Genomic DNA, 14,902 nt, shown 5'->3' with positions numbered 1-14,902 from the left:
TAGAAAGTTTTTCCTTATATTGAATCTAAATCTCTCTCTCTCTCTTTATAATGTTTATTTATTGATGCTGGTTCTGCCTTATGGGGCCAAAAGTAACACATTCAATCGCTTCTCTGCTTTACAGCCCTTTATACGGCGAAAGGTAGCTCTCCTTTTCTCCCTGTCTTCTCTTTTCTAGGCTTAATATTTCTAAAATGGCCTAAACAGAGCTTTCCTTGGTGTTCTAAATTGAAAAACTATGGATTACCTTGGTAGCTTCTCTTAATTGCAGTTAGCATTTACATAATGTTTTAAGAATTTCAAAGCACTTTACAAGTACAGTCTATTCTTACCACAACCTTAGGACTTAGGTACCATTAGCCTTCCTATTTTTCACATGCAGACTGCTCCCAAGAATCTGTGGATGCTACAGTTCAGTAATGTCAGCAGAGATACTCTAAAGCTTATGGGGGCCTTTTTCTCATATGCAGAATTTAAAAAGGCATTGGGAAGTTTTAAGAATTATAGCGGGTTTTGGACATTTGGGAGTCATCACCATAGATGACTATGGCTAATGCCATAGGAATAAATAATGTTACCATAGTGTCTTGCATATTGTAAGAACTTAGTAAATGTTTGATTAAAAATGTTGATCATTTTCATAGGATTTTCATTTTCATAGGATCATAAACTTAGAAGTGGAAGGTACCTTCTATAGGTAATTGAATTAACTCTATCATTGAACAGGTGAGGAAATGAGGCATCGAGAAGTTAAATAATTTGCCCAGGGTCACCCAGCTGGTGAGTGTCCCAGGTAAGCTGGAATTACATTCCATTCTATGTGCTGCTTTTTTTGTCTCCCCTGAAGGAATATAAGTTCCCCAAGGGTAGAGACTGTTTGATTTTTTTCTCTTTGAGTTCCCACTGCCTAGCACTATTTAATAAATGCTTGTTGATTTATTGATTGATTATTCCACTGACATAGATTGCAAAACTGCCACAGCATAATAGAAGGTTTCCCTGGGGTGCTGTGACCAAGAAAACTTTATCACCTGGTAGCCATCCCTGTGGTGGTTAGCATCTGAATTTATCAATGAATTTATCAAAGCTGATGACAGGTGCACCAGCCTGTTCTCAAACCCTTTCCAGTTTGGTAGGGCCTTCCAGAGATTGTGTTGCTCTGTTTTAGCCTTACTTATGCACCATAATGAGTTTTCAGGATAGAATTTTAGTTAGGGGATTAAAATGTACCCTGAAAACAGGACATATTTTGTGGGAAGTCCTCCTTTTTGTCACAATTTACCGTAATGGTTCGCTTGCAGTTTTCCACTTCATTGATTAATGAGTGAATGATCTGGGTCGATCGAGATTCCAGGGTGCATCTCAGTGATTCTGAGGGTGACTGACTCAAAAGATGTTTTAGTTGAGTGATAATATTGAGTAGGTCTCAAGGAATAGGAAAGTATGTATATCTTTAAAATTTCCAGGTAGGGCAAAAGCCACTCCTTCAGGCTTTAAAATTCGCTTCACAATTCCCTGGTGTCAGGTAGGTAGTTTATGAATCCTGTCTTCATTGTGATAACTCAGACTAAGCTGGATAATAAACAAAAGTAGGATAAATATTGCTACAGGACATCTCAAGCGGCACAAATCACTGGGAAAATATCTTTTGGGCTTTTAATTTTTCCTCTGCCTCCTAATCCCTCTGACTGCAGCCAGGAGAGTGACATCAATCCATCCTCAGCATCCCTGATCTTTTGCCTGAGCTTTTCTGTACTACATCTGGTTTGCTGTGAGTGGGACATGTCCTACAGATCACTTCTGAAAAGTCAGTTTTACAGATGACATTTTCATCCCTGCCTCAGGGATTGGTCCGGAATCTGGTGAGGTTTATGGATTTTTGAAGCTCCAGGCATAAATACTCCATTTGTTCATATGCAGAAGATATCTGGCCACTAGGGTAGGAAAGGAGAGCCCGGGAGCCGAGGAATGATGACAACTATTGAGGTGCCATCTACCCTGTTACAGACGCTTTCCCTGTTTTTTGCCTTTACTCAGGCTGTGACTTCATGCCTGGAGAAGCAACGGCATAAAATGGAAAGGGGGTCCAAGAATTTGGGATCAAATATTTGCTCTATTACTTAACTATTACTCCTCCTCTCTGGGGTGGAGATGGATGAGATGATTTTTACCTCTCCCTATTTGTATTTAATTGTATTTAACTACATATAAATATATAAATAGATATACACATATATACACACATATACATATATACATTTATACAAACATATATACATATTTGAATATATATACTTATGTAATATACATTTATATAAGTATATACATACATATACATGTACATATCCATATATACACATTTATATGAATATATATATATTCATAAACACATACTTTTATATATATATTTACTTATTCCCTTATATTTGTTCTGTGTATACTTACACATGTACTCATTGCATCCCCTGTTTGGTTGTAAGCTCCAATAAGCAGAGATCATTTCATTCTTTTTATTTATACACGGTCCTGGTACAGATGCATATTGATGACTGCTGATCAGAACATCACTGATCAATTGATCTCTCCCTTCCTTCCTGACACCTGCCCCAGCCCAGATGATTTAATCATAGACTATGAGGGACAGAGTAGGTAAGACAGAGCCATAGAACACCCAGCTGTGATTCAAAGGAAGTCATTGGATTTTGAGGCAAAAGATCAGGGTTCAAATTCTGATCCTGATATTTACCACCTGTGTGGTCTTGAATGAATCACTTAAGAGTTCAGTGTTTATCATCTATAAAATGATAAAATTAGCTTTTCATATCATCAATTTCATTCCAGTTCTTCTTTTATCTCATCTGCCTCCTTAATGTCTAACACAGGGCACAGTCTGGAGTAAATATTTTATGATTTTTAGCTTGACTTTCCTAAAAAATTTCCTGATATTTGGTGTCCACTGGTGTCCATTTAATACCCTCACCTTCCATCCCTTCTTTCTTCCTCTTAAGGAAATGGTAGAGGAGACTTGAGTCTTTGTCGATTGGCAGCGTGATTTTGGATAAATCACTGTGTGCCTCAGTTTCCCCGTCTTTCAAACCATGGCTCCACCTGTCAGGGCGAGTGTTGGGAGCAGCACTGCAGTACTGCAGTGAGAGTGCTTTATAAATAGAAAGATACTTAACACCGACCCTGAAATTAAGCACACAGGATAGCTCTAGGCAACAGTTTTAAAAACGAGCATTGATTTCTGGGAATCTGTACAATGCATATTAAGCAGATTGGATGTAATTCCTGGGACGCTGTCCCCCCTCTTTAGCACAGATTGGCAATCTGGGCTCTTGCAGTGTCCCCTTGCTGTATCTTCCCTTTTGAGAACGCCTGTACCTGAAGAGCTACTAGCCAATCAGATGGTATATGCAAAAGAATGTCCCTGGGTAGCTAATTATGCCCCAGGAAGTAAAGTCAATAATTCTATTAAGCAATGCCCCACCAGGTTGATGTCTTTCTCTCCTTTTAAATCCCACCTCAGTACTTGTTTCTTCTGCAAAGCCTTTTACAGATAGTGGCTTGCAATTCATATATACACTGCCATATATCTCTAACATAAGGCAGATAGGTGGTATGGTGGGTAGAATATTTTTGAATTCTGAATTCAGGAATTCAGAAACAATTTCATTTTTGTCTCTGTATCCCTTGTGTCTAGCACAGTGCCCAACACATAGTAGGTGCATAATAAAGGCTTGTTGATTGATTAGAATTCTCAGCAGTAATTAAGCTGTACCAGTTTTCATCAGGACAAGTTAAAAGATAATTAAAAGCTATACATTTATCAACTTGTAGCCCTGGCCATGTGCTCCATACACCCCCACTAAATTAGTTTTCAAATCTCCTTTATCTGTAGCCTGTTTAAGATGGAACAAGTTAGCCATGAATAAATATTTGTTGATTAATTTAAATTATTTTGGCTGATAATTAATTTTGAGTTGGCTAAGGACCAAAACTCTTGTGTAATAAAAAATAGGTGGACCTGATTCAGGCCGGATTAGGCTCCAAGTTGAAACAACTGAGACATTGATAAATTATTCACAGTTAAGAAAAGGAGGTTTACTTAAAATTGTGGAACAGAAATGACATTTAACATAGATAATGAAGCTGTTAGTTTGAGTAGGTGTGGCCCTGTTGCCTTAGTATAGAAAGCATCTGGTGAGTAAGGTAGAGTATTATAACTTAGAGGATTTAGGGACCCTCCATTGAAGGACCCCTGACTCCATGTAGGTAGCCATTTTAAGGTCCTCAGAGGACCAGGAAGTTATGTATGGTCTGAGGCTACCAGGATGCTGCTTAGGTGGGTCCATTTTGAGCTAGAGTCCCCCAAACTAATCAAGTTCTAGGCGCAGAATTGCCACTGTTCAAGGAAAAAAAAAAAAAAACAACTCTAGCCTAACCTTTGTAGAAAATGCTCCTAGTACATACTGCTTGTAATATTCAATTTATTTTTGTAGAATTTTAATTTCAAGGGACCTCAGGAGTCATTTAGGCCAATATCTACCTGAATCCTCTTTGAAAAATCCTGATTCATGGCTACCTGACCTCTACTTGAAAACTTCTAGTGATATTGTGGTGATAGAGAAGACTTTTAAAAATCTCTTAGACAGCAAGGAAATCAAATTGGTCAATATTTAAATTACTTTTTGGAGACTAAATGTAAATCAACACATGCTAAGTTCACTTTTTTTCCTTTATCTTATTTTTTTTTCTCTCGTGGTTGTTCCCTTTTGTTCTGATTTTTCTCTCCCAATATGACTCAAAAAATGCATTAAAAAGTTAATGTACATGTACATGTATGAAAAGAAAGCAATAAAAAAAGGGGGAAAAAAGAAATTAATTTGGATAGAGCACTGATCCTGAAGTCAGGAAGACCTGAATTCAAATGTAGCTTCAGATACAATTCCTATTAGCTATGCAACTTTGAGCAAGTCGCTTTAACCCCAATTACTTTGCATAAAAAATTCAATTCAGGCTATTCATTGGAAGATCAGATACTGAAACTGAAGCTTAAATATTTTGATTATATAATGAGAATATGGTATTCATTGGAAAAGACTCTAATCTTGGGAAAGATTGAAGGCAAAAAGAAAAGGGGACGGCAGAGAATAAGATAGAAAGATAGGGTCGTAGAAGCAATGAACATGAATTTAGTATTGGAGAGATTAAGTAGATTATAGAAGGGACTGGCTTATCATGGTTCATGGGATTAAAAAGAATTGGACACAATTGAATGATAGAATAACAACAAAAGTAATGCTTCCCTTTCTTTTAGAGACACCTTTATTTATCAGGAAGCTAGTCTTTCCTCATAATGACCTGAAATCTTTTTTCCTGTAATTTTCAGCCATTTGTCCTAGTTCTATGGGACCAAGCAGAACAAATCTAATTTTTCTTTATGACAGTCCTCCAGATATTTGAAGCTGACAATAATGTTCTGCTGAATCTTGTCTCTTCAAAGGTAAACATCTCCTATTTCTTTACCTGATGCTCATATGATAAAGAACTTTACAAGCATATAGCTTGCCTTCTCTGTGTTCAGTAGACTGTGAGTGCCAACAGGATAGGGAATATATGCCCCCCCCCACAGTGCCCTAGAGTTCTGTAGTGCAGCTGGTGCCCAGTTCACAGTGCTCACTAATACTCACAGAGCTTCCCTCATTTTGCAGGCAAGCAGAGTGAGGTGATTTATAAGGTGGAGAATGGTGAAAGAAATCCTCTGGATTGCCAGAAAATACAGAGTTAAAGAAGCTCTGTTTTACTCGTGTTGGATTTAGCATTTCAGTTAGTTAATCTCCACATGGGTAATGGAGCTATTTCATCTAACCCTGTGACTTAATATATACTATGAGCCATGAGGAAGTGAAATCTGAGACTGCCAGAGAGGCTCCCGCTGGCTCCATGCGGATAATGGAGAGCTGATCTTGTCTCCCCAGCAGTCTTGTGGCTCTTTTAGAACCTCTCTCTTCTGCTTTTACACACACACACAGAGGCATTTGTGTATGAGTTTGTATAGGATTTACATGTTTAGCCATTCCCCTCAGCCGAATCCTCCTCTGATATGTCCTTATGGTTTGAAGGTGACCTTGGGACTTTTGAAATCTGTGCTACGGGAGCACAAAGCATGGCAAGTCCAATACTAGGTAAACCTTGCATAGAGGAAGGCCTCCAGTACAGGTTCTTTTACTGACTGTCTTTGTTTTGTTTTTGTTTTTGAATTTTTAAATCTAGTATTTTATTTTTCCAAACATATGTAAAGATAGTTTTCAACATTCATTTTGGTAAAAGTTTGCGTTCCAAATTTTTCTCCCTCTTTCCCTCACCTCCTCCTTAGGACAGCAAGCAATTTGATATAGGTTAATTATGTGCTATCCTTTAAAACATATTTCCATATGTGTCATGTTGTACAAGAAAAATCAGACCAAAAAGAAAAAAAAAACACATCAGAAATAAACAAACAAAAAAGTGAAAATACTTTAGTTCAATCTACATTCACTTTCTTTAGTTGTCTTTCTGAATGTGGATGGCATTTTCTATTTGAAGTCTATTAGAATTGTTTTGAATCATCATATTATTCACAAAAGCCAAGGGCATCACAGTTGATCATCACATAATCTTGTGGTTATTGTGTACAGTGTTCTCTTGGTTTTGCTTGCTACATTCATAATCAATTCATATAGGTCTTTCCAGGCTTTTCTGAAGTCAGCCTGCTCATCATTTTGTATAGAACACTAATATTCCATTAAATTAATATATCAACTTATTCAGTCATTCCCCAACTGAAGGGCATCCTCTCAATTTCCAGTTCTTTGCCACTGCAAAAAGAGTTGCTATGAACATTTTTGCACATGTGGGTCCTTTTTCCCTTTTTTAATTTTTGGAATACAAACTCAATAGAGATAATGCTGGATCAAAGGGTAGGCACAGTTTTATAATCTTTTGGGCAGAGTTCCAGATTGTTCTCTAGAAATAGCTCAGAAAAAGAACATTTATTTGCAAAACTTATTTGGATCAGTTCACAACTCCATTAACAATGCATTAGTGTTCTAGTTTCTCCATCTCCCTTTCAACAATTATCATTATCTTTTCTTGTCATCTTAGCCAATATGAGAGGTATGAGGTGGTATCTTAGAGTTGTCTTAATTTGCATTTCTCTAATCAATAGAGATGGAGGACATTTTTTTCCATATTCACATTCACATTTTTATATATTCACTAGAAATGGCTTTAGTTTCTTCATCTGAAAATTATCTGTTCATATCCTTGGATAATTTACCAATTGAGGAATGACTTGTATTCTTATAAATTTGAATTAGGTCTCTATATAGTTTAGAAATGAGGCCTTTATCAGAAATATTGGCTGCAAAATCCCCCCCTCCCCAACTTCCTGCTTTGCTTCTAATCTTGGCTGCATTAACTTTGTTTGTGCAAAACCTTTTAAATTTAATGTAATCAAAATTATCCATTTTGCATTTAATAATGTTTTCTAATTCATCTTTGGCCATTACTTCCTCTCTTATCCAAAGATCTGACAGATAAACTATCCCTTGCACTGCTAATTTACTTATAATATCATATCACACTTTATGTCTAAATCATGAACCCATTTTGATCATATCTTGGTATAGAGTGGTAGATGTTGATCAATGCCTAGTTTCTGCCATACTATTTTCCATTTTTCCTAGCAATATTTATCAAATAGTGAGATCTTATCCCAGAAGCTGGAGTATTTGGGTTTATTAAACACTGGATTATTATAGTCATTGACTACTGTGTTTTGTGTACCTTATTCCACTGATCTATTACTCTATTTTTTTAGCCTTAACTGTATCTTTTGACCAAGGGTTAGCATAGCTCATTGGGAGAGGCTCATCCCCAGAAGATAGACTCATCCCCAGGTGATGAGTTGTTTTTATTATAGCAGTTTGCAAGGGCTTTCTACTAAGGTATGGAAATGTCGTAATTTGTAGGAGTAGCATGTGTAACAACTGAAAAAAACAAAAAAAGGAAAACATGGAACCATTAGCGATAGAACTAGACCCATGATTTCACTGATGAAATCATGTAATTTCATGTAACTTCAGGAAAGAAATTACCTTTACTAATGTAAGGCAGCACCTTTTAGGCAAATTTTAGTCTTGAGTGGTACTTGGGACACCAAGAGATTGTGTCAGAGTCATTGAGGCTGTGTGTGTGTGTGTGTGTGTGTGTGTGTGTGTATGTGTGTGTGTGTGTGTTTAAAAAGTGAGTCTTAGACACAGATATTCTTAGATCCAAGGCTGAATCGCTAACCACTATAACATACTGCTTCTCTTTGACCAGTTAAAAAAAATTAGTAATAACCTCCTATAGATATACAAAGTATTCTTTTTTTTTTGTGGGGAGAAGACAGCATTTCTTTTGAAGTTTTGAAATAAATTCAGCCATGTAGTTAGTAGTCAAGGATGAAAGATCATTTTGGTTGAGCAAATTGAAGAAAATTAGATTTCCCATGTCTTGAACATGAAAGTGCTTAATAAATATTTGTTGTATGCTGTATTGTATTGAATTAATTATCAATTTTTGGAAAATGGACGAGTAAGCAAAAGAAAAAAGGATATTTATTTGCAGAAGTTATTTGGCTTGAAAGTGATCTGTCCAAAGAATAGTCTTGCTCTTTGGGAAACCTCTGTAGTCCTTTCAGCCACTTTGGCATTGGTCCTTGAGGTCAAACTGAGGGTCAGGGAGCTTAGGTTAAACTAGAGGAAAAGAGCTTAATGAGCAATAGGAGAATTTGGCTTGGTCAGTAGGAAAGCTTTCTTATTTTCAGGGCAGTGAGATGGGAGTCTCTTTGTCAGAAGGCTTTTCTTAATTAAAAAAATAAACAAAAAGCCCCCCAAATAGCTGACTGTTCCCTAGAGGAGATAATATGACTTGACTGTTTCAAGTATGTAAGTTGTCTTTCTGGTAATATTATACACTTTCTGAGGATGGGGACAATGTCTTAAGCATATTTTGTATCAGTTCAAAAGTCTCAATTGTGTGCAGAGTAGAAGGAATTTAGTTTAGATGAGACTTGGCCCTTGACTTCAGGGAGCTTCAAGTTTAATAAATATAAAAGACACATACAGATAATTTAAATAATAAATCTATATTTCTATAGTGCTTTAAGCTTTACCATGTGCTTCCTTCATAACAGCCCTGGGAGCTAATAGTGAAAGAATTATTACTTTCATTTTGTAAATTTGATAACTGAAACTCAGAGGAGTTATGTGAGTTATTTGCTCAAGGTATACAGTTTCTGTCGTATTTGGGATCTAATAACTTTTCCCTCTTTACTGTGGTACATCAATACAATATTAAGTGATGAGATTATCAGAGGGAGATTCATAACAAAGTGAATGCTCGAAGCCTGGCCTAGATGGTCAGTAAATAATTGGAATTGGATGGAATGGTTTGAACCAGGGTCAGGCAATCTCATGCTGCTAAGTAGCACCCACTTGACTCCTCTACAACAGAAGCTCTTTTTTCTCTCCTCTTCATTCCTACTTTTCTCCTTCTTAATCATTCTTTTTTTTTTGTCCATCCTCCATTGGACCCTTATGCTAAGTAGGATTTCAGTAAATATTTTTTGGTTGAGTCACAGAAGTGTAGGAGTTATGTGAGTATGGGCATGTCATTTTCTCTCCCAAGTCTTAGTCTTCTCATTGGTAAATTGGGGATAATAATAATGCATCTACTACTTATTTCATAAGGTCATTGTAAATAAAGTGCATTGTAAACCTTGAAGTGCTCTAGAGATATGAGTGATTATAAGTATTCCATTTAATCAGTCTTAGAATTAGAAAAATCTTCAATATAATATTTTCTTCATCTATGTAAGGAGGGAGTTCAATTAAATAATCTCCAAGACTCCCTTCAACTTTTATATCCTATAATCTTGTCTAAGACTTTGTTTTTACAAAGAGGAAAATTGATGCCCAGAGAAATGAAATAAATTTCCCTAAATATCACAGTGGAGCAGAATCAGGACTAAAATTCATATCTGCTGCAATCTCTTAAGATCGCAGCATCTTCCCAATTGAGTATGGTAACTTTTAGATTAAATATGTCTTTTGCTTATGTGATGGGGCTTCCAGTAAGTCCCCTAGTCCCACTGAGGGCTCTTGGCTGATATCTCAAGTGTTATCCTGTCTAAGAAAAGATATTGGGATGTCTGCTGTGCCTGGGGAGATTCCAGGATGTTATTCTGAATGCTGAGTACTTAGGAAGTAATCTTTCAGGGCAGGGGCACCAACTGAGCTCCGGTCACTTACATACATCCATGCTCTTATTCTATGTGATTCTCAGATTCAAATGCTGTAATTGAGAGGAAACCCTGAGAATAGAGGCAGATAGGACTTCTGAGCTGAAGCCCCTGGGGAATTGGCTCCAGTCGGGACTTTGTAGCCAGGGTTCTGACAGATGATGGTGGGAGATATCCGGTGCCCCACTCCAGCTGGGATCTGATCGCTCTCTCTCTGATGTGGTTTCTCTCAGGAGGCTGTGGGAATGAAAGTTATTCAGTAACTTTTGAACAAAAGGAAGATGTGATTTGAGCAATGCTGCCCTTAGGATGCCCCAGATTCCTTGGGAGAGGTTAGCTCCTAGAATAGAATGTCAGAGCTGGAAGAGACTTTAGAGATCATCTCTTCCAATCCCCTCATTTTATAGAGGAGGAAGCTGACCTGGAGAGGTGAAATGATTCTCACATGCTGGCATTAGTCAGGAACTGTGAGAAGCTGGAAATAGGCTCTTGAATTAGGAGAAGGGGAGATTGTTTATAGCAACCCTAGTGTCAGCATCAAGTCTCATCCTGGAATCATAGATAACTCAGCCTGGAAGGCACCTCCTAAAGTCATCCAGTCCATTCCCCTGTTTTCAGGTAGGGAAATGTGATACTAACCCACAGTCATGGGGATTATCGTTTTTCTTACAGTTGCTTCAGTCAACTCAGATTCTCATATTTAATTGTCCTTTGCATGAGGAAATTGCAGTTGGTCTTGAGCTAAAAGCTTCCTGCTATGATTTAACAGCAAATTTCTCTTGCTCTATCTTGGGTTGGACCTGAAATTAACTATCATCCTTTATAAAGATAAGAAATGGTGTGTATAGAATTAGCTTTCTATTTGAATAGATTTATAGTAATTAATGTCCATTCTTTGCACCTTTGTACAGGCAGGGAGCAGGACTTGAGTCAAATGAAATACCAGTTTAGTTTTTAGAATATTTTAAAATTTCAGCTTTTTCATAGTTTAAAAACATAAAGAAACAGATAGGTTAAATTCTGAATTAAACTAGCTCATAAAGTTTGCTCTCCCACCCCCTCCTGAGACCATTTTTGGTTTGGTTTGCATTCATTTACAATAATTGCAGCATTTGGTTTCAGTTGGAATGGACCTCAGAAGTCATTTATTCCAACTAATACAGTTTGTTTCAAATTTGGTTTTGTCTCTTGGCTTAGGGATGGATGAGTTTTACTTACTGTGTGATCCTGAGTAAGTTGCTTTACCCTTCTGAGATTCAATTTTCTCATTTGTAAAGTTGGAATAATAATATTTGCACTGCTTACCTCAAGGGACTGTTTTGAGGCTCAAATGAGATACTGTGTTTTGAAACCTTTCATTGCTACGTAAGGAAAGCTATAGCTATTAGATTCTCCCCAGTTTGCAAAAAGAAACCTCAAGGCAGTATCAAAAGAACTGATGGGTGCAGGATAATTCAGAGGCAGCATGCAGAGCTCAGAAATTGAAATCTAGAGTCCTGATACCTAGAATAGAGCTCTATCTAATAGATGAATATGACTTCACAGGACCAAATTGTGTGGCAAGATTTGTCTTGCTTTTCTCCCCATTAACTACATAACTTGCTTTGGTATCCCTTAAGCACATTTCCATCTTTGAGAGCTAATCCTGCGATTATCCATGCAGCTGGATAAATCTTGTTGGCCAGATGTGGTCTTCTACAGATGTCAGAAAAACCTTATAAATTACCATTGCTATAATTTCACACCTATAAAAAGTGTATATTACCTTAGGAAGTAATTCCATGTGTTTTAAAGCCCCTGTGAGCTATGTATGTTGTGGTTTAATATCCAATATAAAGTAAAGTTTGAAGCAAAACCAATTAACAAATTCATTCATTGTATCCTCTGTATATTTCTGCTCTTCATTCTAATTATTTGTTTCAATTAAAAAACAACAGCAGCACAAGACTTTTGCTTTCCCTGCAGGGTGGTGAGGTGGAAAGATCGTTGATTTAGAGACTGAGGACTGTCCTGCTCTATTACTTAACTACCTATATGATCTTGGGCAGGGCACTTAAACTTTTCTCATCAGTTTCCTCATCTGTAAAATGAATAAGCTGAACTAGATGGTTTTTATAATTCTGTTCAGTTTTTAGAGTGATGAAGCTTTTAAATTTTCTTAAGTTTGCCTTAATTTCATACATTTCATAGCAGGAATGCAGGATTAATCACTGATTTTCACTGTTAACATGCTTAACTAAAATTAAAATTCTTTTTTTTTTCAAATTCAATTTGATCTTATTTTTCATTATCAAACATTTTTTAAAATAATAGCTTTTTCTTTTCAAAATACATGCAAGGATAGTTTTCAACATTCACCCTTGCAAAACCTTGTATTCTGAATTTTCCTCCCTCTCTTTCCCCTTCCCCTCCCCAAAACAGCAAGTAATACAATATATGTTAAACATGTTCAAATCTTCTATACATATTTGTCATGTTGCACAAGAAAAATCAGATTAAAAAAGGAAAAAAATGAGAAAGAAAAAAAAAGCAAGCAAGCAACAACAAAGAGATGAAAATTCTATGTTGTGATCACATTTAATCCCCATAGTCCTTTCTCTGGATGCAGATGGCTCTCTCTATCACAAGTCTATTGGAATTGTTTTGAATCACCTCATTGTTTAAAAGAGCCAAGTTTATCACAGGTGATCATCATGTAATCTTGTTATTTCAGTATACAGTGTTCTCTTGGTTCTACTCATTTCACTTAGCATCAATTCATGTAAGTCTTATCAGGCTTTTCTGAAACTATCCTGCTGATTTTCTTATAGAACAATAATATTCTATTGCATACATATACCATACCATATTCAGCCATTCCCCAACTGATGAGCATCCGCTCAGTTTCCAGTTCCTTGACACCAGAAACAGGGCTGCTACAAACATTTTTGCACATGTGGGTCATTTCCTTTTTTTATGATCTCTTTGTGATACAGACCCAGTAGAGACACTGCTGGATCAAAGGATATGCACAGTTTGCATCAAACATTTCTTTTTCCTCCTCCCAATTACCTACTATAAAAGGATAAAAAACAAAACAAAACAAAAAACTTGCAACATATTGCATAGTCAAGTAAAATAAATTCCTATATTGGCCATGTCCAAAAATGAGTGTCTCATTCTGCATCTTTTCTTTACCTCCAACATTACTTTTTTGTCAGGAAGTCTTCTTGAATCAGGGTTGACCATGGTTCCTAAGTCAAAGCATAGATTCTTAAGTTTATAGATGATTATTCTTCACAGTAAAACTAAAAACAGAATTTTGGCTAATAATGTTGATAATTCATTTGATATTCCATACTTAATAAAATTTGGAAGTAGTGGTATGATGCTGACAAGATAGTTACCCTGCTAGAAGACAGAATTAGAATTTAAAAAGATCTTGATCAGATTAAAAAAACCTGTACAAGAGAATAAAATTAGGATACAGCTAACAAGATGAAATTTAATCAAGATTGCACATTGGCAGGGTGGGGAATCAACTACCCAAAGGATTCCTAAAGCTACCTGAATAGCTGTAGGACATTAAGAAGACATCAGATATTCGTATTTTAATATTAATTTTAATATAATATTAAATATTTTAACGGTCCTTGCCCTCATACAGCAATTCTGTTTCTTTCCCCCAGAAACTAGATGGTTAGTGGATTGCCACAAGAAGTAGTTGGTTTATCCCTCACTAGAGCATAGTGGGATACGTGTTAGAGGAAATCTTTTTCTGGGATGAGTTGAACTAGATGTCTCTGAAATCTCTTCCCAGTAAGTGTCTGTGACTTGTGCCAAAAGGCAAAGCTGCTTCCCTAGCAGAATTAGAACTCCCTTAGGAAGACCAGACCTCTTGAAGGATGAGATAGACGACTCCCTTCCATCCTTTCAAAACCCTTAGCCATCCGTTAAAAGACAGGACTTGGTAGCAAGATTCTTTTGGTACGAGGTGTTTGTCTGCAAGAGATCCTGACTGTTACCTTTGCTCTTCACTTGGCTCCTGTGCTGCCATCTTGGATTTGCCTGTTGGATCCTAGTATTTTGACCAAAGCATCCATCTACTCCACCATCAGACAGATATTCAGTATCATTCCTGCCTGTAAGCATTCTTCCCCTACTCTGTCCAGTTAGTTAATCTCTCTCAAAGGGGAATTTCCGTGTCCTTTTTCACTTTTGATTGATGAGCTTGGATTTCTTAGAAAGAAGCTTCATCTTACCTGATAGACTTACCTAGCCACATTATGAGTAACCAGATTCTGTCTGAATGCCAGGACTTATCTGTCAGCCTCTTTTCTATGGTTCCTTCTTGATAACTTCTGGTTTTACCTGCTTGCACCCTTGTTGATTCCAATCAAACTTGGCTCCCTTCATCCTTCCTCAACTCTGTTACACATAGAGAAATACAGGAGGGATGAGACCTGCTTTTTTAGTTCATGGGAAAAAGAACTGGAGATGCTAGTGGGCTTAATATTTGTTACCAGTGTGATATGGCAAATAAAACACCAAATTCAGTCTTAGAATATATTAATAGAATTATAGTCTCAGGAA

The 14,902-nt window shown here is 36.8% G+C and overlaps 1 protein-coding gene across 4 annotated transcripts in view; it reads left to right on the top strand.

Annotated features, from left to right (window-relative positions):
• TSPAN9 (tetraspanin 9) overlaps positions 1–14,902 on the top strand; it is a 250,407-nt gene that overhangs the window by 86,907 nt on the left and 148,598 nt on the right. The window contains exon 5 of one of the 4 annotated variants that reach the window (XM_051961048.1): positions 727–793. The exons of the other annotated variants lie outside the window; for them this stretch is intronic. The gene's annotated coding sequence lies outside the window, so the exon portion shown is untranslated. The remainder of the gene's footprint in view (positions 1–726; positions 794–14,902) is intronic. 4 annotated transcript variants of the gene reach the window in all.

The sequence above is a fragment of the Antechinus flavipes genome, chromosome 5 (genome assembly GCF_016432865.1).
Source record: "Antechinus flavipes isolate AdamAnt ecotype Samford, QLD, Australia chromosome 5, AdamAnt_v2, whole genome shotgun sequence".
NCBI lineage: Eukaryota > Metazoa > Chordata > Mammalia > Dasyuromorphia > Dasyuridae > Antechinus > Antechinus flavipes.
Note: the sequence above shows the minus strand (reverse complement) of the source record. Positions and strands in the feature narration are given on the sequence as shown.